Here is an 8,466-nt window from a genome sequence, read left to right as displayed (position 1 = left end):
GATGGAGAGACTGTAGGCGCGCGACATAGATAACTGAACTGACTTAGATTGCAAATACTCAAATGATGGAAAGATAAGATACCATAACAGATAAAAAGAACACAGAAGCACACTAAAAAAAAAACTTAACACATCCGTAGTGGCAGTAGTAATAGTAGTAGTAGAAGTAGCAGTAATACCAGTCCTCGCAGCAAGAGAAAAACATAAGTAGCAGCAGTAATAACAGTTGTAGTAGTAGTAGTAGTAGTAGTAGTAGTAGTAGTAGTAGTAGAAATAATAGTAGTTGTAATTACAGAGATGGTGGTGATGGTGGTGGTGGTGGTGGTGGTGGTGGTGGTGGTAGCGGAAGGCAGGTGAAGGAAGGCAGGTGTGCATTGCAAGTTAAGTGTATAGAGTCATAGACGTATATGAACAACGGTATGGCATTATAGTTGTGAGCTCCGCCTTTCTTAATTACTTTCTTGCTTGCTTTCCTGTTTGCTTGTTCACTCTCTACATCAGTGCCTACGTCCTCTCCTCCTTTACTGTTTTCCTCCTCTTCTTCCTCATTCTTTTTTTCCTCTTTCTCTTCCTCCTCCTCCTCCTGGTTAATCACTTCCATATCTCGCTGGCTTCTATTCTACCTCCCTCTTCTGCTTAGCTTCTTCCCTCCCTACCCTTCTGCCTACGTCCTATCCTACCTACTGTTTCCCTCTGTTTTTTATACTCTTTTTCCTCTCCTCCTCCTCCTACTCCTCTTCCTCCTCCTCCTACTTAATCACTTCCACATCAAGCTGTCTCCCTCTCCACCTTCCTTTTCTGCTTAGCTCCTTCCCTCTTTTCCCCAATGCCTACGTCCTCTCCTTCCAAATGCTTCCTTTCTCTTTTTCTTCACTTTTTTTTCCCGCTCCTCCTCCTCCTTCTGCTTAATCACTTCCACATCAAGCTGTCTCCCTCTCCACCTTCCTTTTCTGCTTAGCTCCTTCCCTCTTTTCCCCAATGCCTACGTCTTCTCCTTAAAAATGTTTCCTTTCTCTTTTTCTACATTTTTTCCTCCCCCTCTTACTCCTCCTCCTTCTGCCTCATCGTCTCGTCGTCTCGCTGTCTCCCCCTCCACCCACCCTCTTCTGCTTAGCTCCTTCCCTCTTTACCCCAATGCCTACGTTCTCTCCTTCCAAATGCTTCCTTTCTCTTTTTCTACACTTTTTTCTCCCCCTCCTCCTCCTCCTCCTCCTTCTGCTTAATAATCGTCTCGTCGTCTCGCTGTCTCCCCCTTCCCCCTCCCTCTTCTGCTTACTCCTGTTACGTGCCGATTCCTCGAAGTGTCCTGACGAGTATTTGTCCGGCTCTCTGTTGGTTTACCTGCGTCCATTAATCTCCCTTCCCGTCTGTTTGCGTTTGTCAAGTTTACTGTGTGTTTACCTGTCCGTCCGTTTTTGTGTGTTTGCTTGTTCATGAGTATAAGTGTGCGTGTATGTATGTATATATGTATGTAAGTATGTAGGTAGATAGGTAATTAGTTATAGATAAATAGTTAGGTATATAAAATGAATAGATAGATAGACGGGAAGTTCAACACACAGGTAGACTAGCCTCGCCTGGAGTATGCATCTCACGTGTGGGGGGGCTCCACTCACAGAGCTCTTCTGGACAGAGTGGAGTCTAAGGCTCTTCGTCTCATCAGCTCTCCTCCTCCTACTGATAGTCTTCTACCTCTTAAATTCCGCCGCGATGTTGCCTCTCTTTCTATCTTCTATCGATATTTCTACGCTGACTGCTCTTCTGAACTTGCTAACCGCATGCCTCCCCCCTTCCCGCGGCCCCGCTGCACACGACTTTCTACTCATGCTCATCCCTACACTGTCCAAACCCCTTATGCAAGAGTTAACCAGCATCTTCACTCTTTCATCCCTCACGCTGGTAAACTCTGGAACAATCTTCCTTCATCTGTATTTCCTCCTGCCTACGACTTGAACTCTTTCAAGAGGAGGGTATCAGGACACCTCTCCTTCCGAAATTGATCTTTCTTTCGGCCACCTCTTTTAATTCTTTTTTGGGAGCAGCGAGTAGCGGGCTTTTTTATTATTGTTTTCTTTTTTGTGTGTGCCCTTGAGCTGCCTCCTTTGTTGTTAAAAAAAAAAAAAAAACGCAGGTAGATATATTGGTATGGGAAGACAGGTAAGTATGTAGGTAGGGAGGAGGCCGAACAGGTAGAGAGGTAAAGGTATGCGTGTCTCGTGTGTGTCTGTCTGTACCAGCACCCGAAGCGACGACCTTTTGCCCCCCACCCAACAAGAAAATCAACAACAGCAGCAGCAGCAGCAGCAACAACAACAACAACAACAAAGAATCGTAACCACCGCCTCCCATGACAGAAAATAGCAATAATTACACAACACCGTCGAACTATTACCACTACTATTACTACTACTATTACTACTACTACTACTTCTACTACTACTACTACTACTACTAACTTTCCCCACCAGCGCCGAGACAGACACACACAGCTAACCGCGACCAGACATCCCCCAAGAGCTACTTCCTTCCTTCCTTCCTTCCTTCCCTCCTTCCTTCCTTCTTTCCTTCCTTCCCTCCTTCCTTCGTTTTTTCATTCCTTCATTTCTTCCTTATAGTTCCCTTCTGTACCGTCTAGTCTCCTCCCTCATCTCGTCTCCTTCTCGACCACTCTTTGTATGGTGATTCGTGTCTCCTCCTCCTCCTAATCTTCTCTACTTCTTCCCTACTAATTCTTGCCGCACCGCCTCTTTTTCCTCCTCCTCCTCCTCCACTGCCTCCTCCTACGTTTAGCTCTTCCAACTAAATTTAAAGCCTCTTCTCTTTTTTGGTGTGGTGGTGGTGGTGGTTTATATGCAACAGCGGTGGAGGAAAAAACGGGCGGAGAATAGAAATGAGAGAGAGAGAGAGAGAGAGAGAGAGAGAGAGAGAGAGAGAGAGAGAGAGAGAGAGAGAGAGAGAGAGAGAGAGAGAGAGAGAGAGAGAGAGAGAGAGAGAGAGAATGCTAAATGAGTTGTATAACCCTCCGTGTGTGTGCATGCGTGCGTGCGTGTGTGTAAATGTTAATGTTAGATGTAATAAATGTAAATATTGTGTTAGTTAAGAAAGGCGTTGAGGGCTTACTTAATATATATGTATGTACGTGTGTTGCGTCCATGTGTGTGTGTGTGTGTGTGTGTGTGTGTGTGTGTGTGTGTGTGTGTGTGTGTGTGTGTGTGTGTGTGTGTGTGTGTTTAATTGATTCCAACGTACAGATATAATGAGATAGTAGTCGTGGTGAGAGCGCTGGAAATTAATCTTCGCGATAATAATATAATTTGTCTGAATGGTTGACTTCGAATTGGAGAGAGAGAAGAAAATTGATAGAAATGTTTAATATTATGGCGAGAAAGTATTCGTGACTGTAAGCGTGAGAGAGAGAGAGAGAGAGAGAGAGAGAGAGAGAGAGAGAGAGAGAGAGAGAGAGAGAGAGAGAGTCACCCATCACTCTATAGGCGATGGGAAAGCTTTGTGCTACGTGCAGTCATGTCATGGGTGCTGTCACGTCAGCCAACACACGAAGAGAAGTGACATGACAGTCTTTCGTTCCTGATCTCTCTCTCTCTCTCTTTCTTCTTATATATTCATCTATATTTATCCTTATATCTATCTTTATATCCATCTATCTATTTTTTCTTTCCTTCTGAGTTTGAAAAATAAGTAAATAAACGAAGAAAATTCCTAAATATTTTTGTCTTGTATTTTCCTTTTAGTATTCTTATTTTTTTCTTATTATTATCTTTAACAAGTAAATGTATCAAGAAAACTGAATATAATTATCTTTTGGGGGAATTTTATCTTTTCATTCTTATTCTTTTCATCATTACCCAATTACTTATATATATCATCTATCTATCTGTCTATCTATATCATCCCCTTTCGTTTAATCTAGGCTCTATCATTATCTAACTATACCTATCTACCTCCCTCCTTTTCATCTACATCTCCCCTTTTTCTTTTAATCTCGGCTCGTGGTCACCTCCCTTCTCCCCTGCCGGCCACGCCCTCCCCTCGTCCCTCGCCCCCTGTTACCTGTACCCTCCGAGCTCAGCCATTAATCGCCCGCCGCCGCGCAGGTGTTCACAGCGCACCTTGCTTAGGCTCGACGCTGATTTATGCTGATTAGATTATGACCCCGCCCTGTACGTACACCTTTCTCCCCCTCCTTCTTCTTCTCCTCATTATCATCATTATTACTATCATCACCATCATATTCATCATTGTTATTATCGTCCTGCACTCCAATTTTCATTTTTTTTTCATTATACTCTTCCTGTGTATGTCCACCTATCTATCTGTCTATCTATCTATCTATCTATCGTTTTTTTCCCATTGCTTTTCTTCTCCTCGTTGAAAAAATGCTGTGGAGTACGATGTTTTGTTATACTTTTTCATAATGTCCTTTTTTATTTCGTTTTATTTTCTATTTCACCTTCCTCTGCGTTTTTGTTTTTGTTTTCGATTTTCTTTGACTCCTCCTCCTCCTTTTTCTTCTCCTCTTCCCTCCTCCTCCTTTTCTTTCTCCTCTTCCTTTATTAATTACCTACTTTTACTCCTCTTCCTTCAAACGAACACCTGTCTTTCCTCACGTCCTTTCATCACCCAGTCACAACTCTCTCTCTCTCTCTCTCTCTCTCTCTCTCTCTCTCTCTCTCTCTCTCCACCCCCCAACCCCCCACAGTCTCGTTTCCTCTCTCACGCTCCTCATCCACACGCCTCCCTCCCTCCCTTCCCTCATTACCTCCTCTTAACCTGTCCACTTGAGAGGAAATCCCTCCGTCACCTTTATGGGCCTACGATCCCGTCAGTAAACAAATCTGTGTGAAGTGAAGGGAAAGGATCAGGAAGGAGGAGGAAAATGGGTGAATAAAGCGAGTGGCGAAGAGAGTGATGGATGGTGGAAAGGTGGAAGGAGGAGGAGGGTGAAGGAAGAATACGAGTAGGGAGGTATGGAGAGAGAGGGAGGGTGGAAGGAAGAGGAGGAGGAAAGATGAGAACGAGTAGCGAGATATGAATAAAGAGTGATTGAGGGATGAAGGAGAAGGAAGAGGAGGAGGAGGAGGAAAGATGAAAACGAGTAGCGGGATATGAATAAAGAGTGATTGAGGGATGAAGGAGAAGGAAGAGTAGGAGGAAGAGGAAGGAAGGAAGAATACGAGTACCAGTGTATGAACAGTGATTGAGGGATGAAGGAAATGGAAGAGTAGGAGGAGGAGGAGGAGGAGGAGGAGGAGGAGGAGGAGGAGGAGGAAGGATATACGAGTTACCAGAGTATGAACAGTGATTGAGGGATGAAGGAAATGGAAGAGGAGGAGGAGGAGGAGGAAGGATATACGAGTTACCAGAGTATGAACAGTGATTGAGGGATAGGGTTGCACCGATTAATCGGTAAGTAATCGGTAATCGGCCTAATCGGCCACTTTGCCGATTAATCGGTAATCGGTCTTTTGACCGATTAATCGGGGCCGATTATTATTTTTTCTCTCTTTTATAATACAGTGTACATAACACAGTACTAATAATGTTAATGTAAGAATGGTGATGTTACCAAAACTCTGATACCTTTCCACAGCATTTATTTCCAACAAGTCCCTATGGAAATGTATATTATGTAATTCAAATTGATATATAAAATTATGATATGAACTGAAGCACTGGTATTTGCTTCAACTTTGAAACTAGAAAAAAAAATCAACATATTACTTTATATTACAACCAAGAAAAATTATATGCTTATTTCAACTTGCTTAGCACAGTAACTGAGTAATGTCCTTCACCAAGCCTGCCGTGCATAGGACAGTAAATTAGTAGAAGACTTGAGAGATTGATAAACTTTCTGTACACTACCATTTCTAGTAGCATCTAGGATCACCACAAGAATGAGAAAACTGGGAAATTCTAACATATTAAAATCAGGATGTTTCCACAAAGCAAGGCTAAATTATAAGTAACAAATTACTAGACGTATTTGTTCTCCATGCAGATGACAGTTGGGCAGTAAACAAAGTTGTAAACATGTGGGTTACGGTATGTCTTTAACTTTGTGGTACCAGTGTCCAGTAATTAATGAAGATTAATCACATTTACAATTTATAAATAATCGGCCGATTAATCGGTATCGGCCGATTATTGGTTACCGATTAATCGGTAATCGGTAATCGGCCAAATTGCTTATCGGTGCAACCCTATTGAGGGATGAAGGAAATGGAAGAGTAGGAGGAAGAGGACGAGAAGGAGGGGGAGGAGGAAGGATGAATTCAAATATCAGAGTATGAACAGTGATGGAAGGTTGGAAGGAGGAAAAATCAATCCCCTCTAAGATATTACTCATTGTCGTAATATCGTTAAGTTCTTTCAAATACTGGTGTCCTTGTCCGCTTTTATCGCCCGGTTAGTGGTAGCAGTAATGGTAGTTCTTTCCTCTTTCCTACATAAATTCCATGCAGTTTTTCCATGCTGCATGGTTCTTTTTCCTTTCCTGCCAGCCTTGGCTGGAGGGATGGGGGGGTGGGGAGGAGCCTTCGCCTTTGCTGTCCTTCATCTTCCACCTTTGATTAGATAGTTAGTGTAGCTTGTCACAAACAACCTCGTAAGGACCAGCAGGTCTGCTGTTGTTTGTTCTTCCTTTGTGTTCCATCTCTTGATCCCTCTTTTGATTCCCTCCTTCCTCCCTCCCTTAATCCTTTCTGTACCTCCCCTTCATCCCTCCTTCTTCCCCCTATCCCTCGCTCACTCCCGTACCTCCTTCCTTCCCTTGATCCCTCTTTCGATTCCCTCCTTCCCTTAATCCCTTCTGTACCTCCCTAAACCCCTTTTGTAGTTACCTCCTTACTTCCCTTCATTCCTCTTTCGATTCCCTCCTTCCTTCCTCCCTCCCTCCCTCGCTCACTCCCGTACCTCCTTCCTTCCCTTGTTCCCTCTTTTGGTTCTCTCCTTCCTCCCTCCCTCAATCCCTTCTGTACCTCCCTCAACCCCTTTTGTAGTACCTCCTTCTTTCCCTTGATCCCTCTTTCGATTCCCTCCTTCTTCCCCCTCTCCCTCGCTCACTCCCGTACCTACTTCTTTCCCTTGATCCCTCTTTGCTCTCGTCCCTCGCTCACTCCCGCACCTCGTTCCCTTTCTCCCTGATAATCCGTGACGCCTATAACCTTCAGCCTCTTGCCCCGGGGAACGCCAACGGCATGGGAGGAGATGAGAGGGAGAGAGAAATCTGTGTGTAGGATGAAAGAAGATAGAAAGGGACAGAATATGGAGGAATGGATGGAGGAAAGGATGAAAGCTGTATGTAGGATGAAGAAAGAGGGAGAGGTGAATGGAGGGATGAATAGATAGAGGAATGGATGGAAGAATTAATGGATGAGGGAAGGGATGTGTGAAGAGATGCTTGGAGGGAAGGGATGGAGGAAAGGATCAAGTTACTCATTACAAGTTGATCTAAGTTATTAAGTTGGTTATTACAAGTTAGTCTAAGTGAGCCACCAAACTTTATCTTTCTTCGCCGTTTTGCAGGTAAGAAAGAGGAAGTGGACAATCCAGCAATGAAAGAAAGAAGATGAAAGGAAAAATATGAGTGAATGAAAGACAATATCACAGAGGAAAAAGGGAAAAATATATACCAAACAAGATGAAAACTTAAAAAAAACGAGAAAAACTGAATAAAAACTTGAGACCTGGAAGAGAAAGGAAGAAAGGCAAGGGAAATAACAAAGAATGGAGATATTTTTAAATGTTGCTGTTTATATTTCACGAACTTAACACTACCACCACCACCACCACCACCACTACTCTGCCCCACTATCACCCCCACCATCACCCCAACAAACCATCCTCCCCCATCACCACCATAATCACCATCAGGCTCACCATTAATACTCCACATCGTCAATCATCCACAAAACATCACGTGACCTGCCCCACCACCGCCACCGTAGCCGCCACCATCACCGCACACACCTCCACCTACCCCACCCCACCCCACCCCACCCCCGAGCAGGACCCCTCATTCATCTCACCTGGGGGCATACACGGGGTAATTTGACCTGTAATTCTTCCGTAGCAGGAGGAAGAGAAGGAGGAGGAGAAGGTGAGGAGACATTCTAAGCCAAACATTTTTCCGAAGGGCTCAATCGGTGGAAATTTCAACGGAAGAAGAAATAGTGATCCAAAGTGTGTGAGGGAGTGGAGAGAGAGGAGAAAAAAGAAAAGGAAGGATAGGGAAGAGGAGGAGCACCAGAGATGAGATGACGGAGATGCTGTCCACGTTAACCGACATATGGTGAGCAGCATCCTTATATCTCTACCCGACCCCCATAACTGTTCATCTCCCCTTTTCTCCTTATAACCTCCTTACTCCAGCTCTTCTGTACCTCCCACCCCTCTTTTCTTCTTTCTTTCGCATCCCCTTACCCCAAATCTTCCTCTTTCCCCTAC

Source organism: Eriocheir sinensis, chromosome 4 (assembly GCF_024679095.1).
Source record: "Eriocheir sinensis breed Jianghai 21 chromosome 4, ASM2467909v1, whole genome shotgun sequence".
Lineage (NCBI taxonomy): Eukaryota > Metazoa > Arthropoda > Malacostraca > Decapoda > Varunidae > Eriocheir > Eriocheir sinensis.
The sequence above is the reverse complement of the archived record's forward strand: the minus strand, read 5'-3'. Positions refer to the sequence as shown.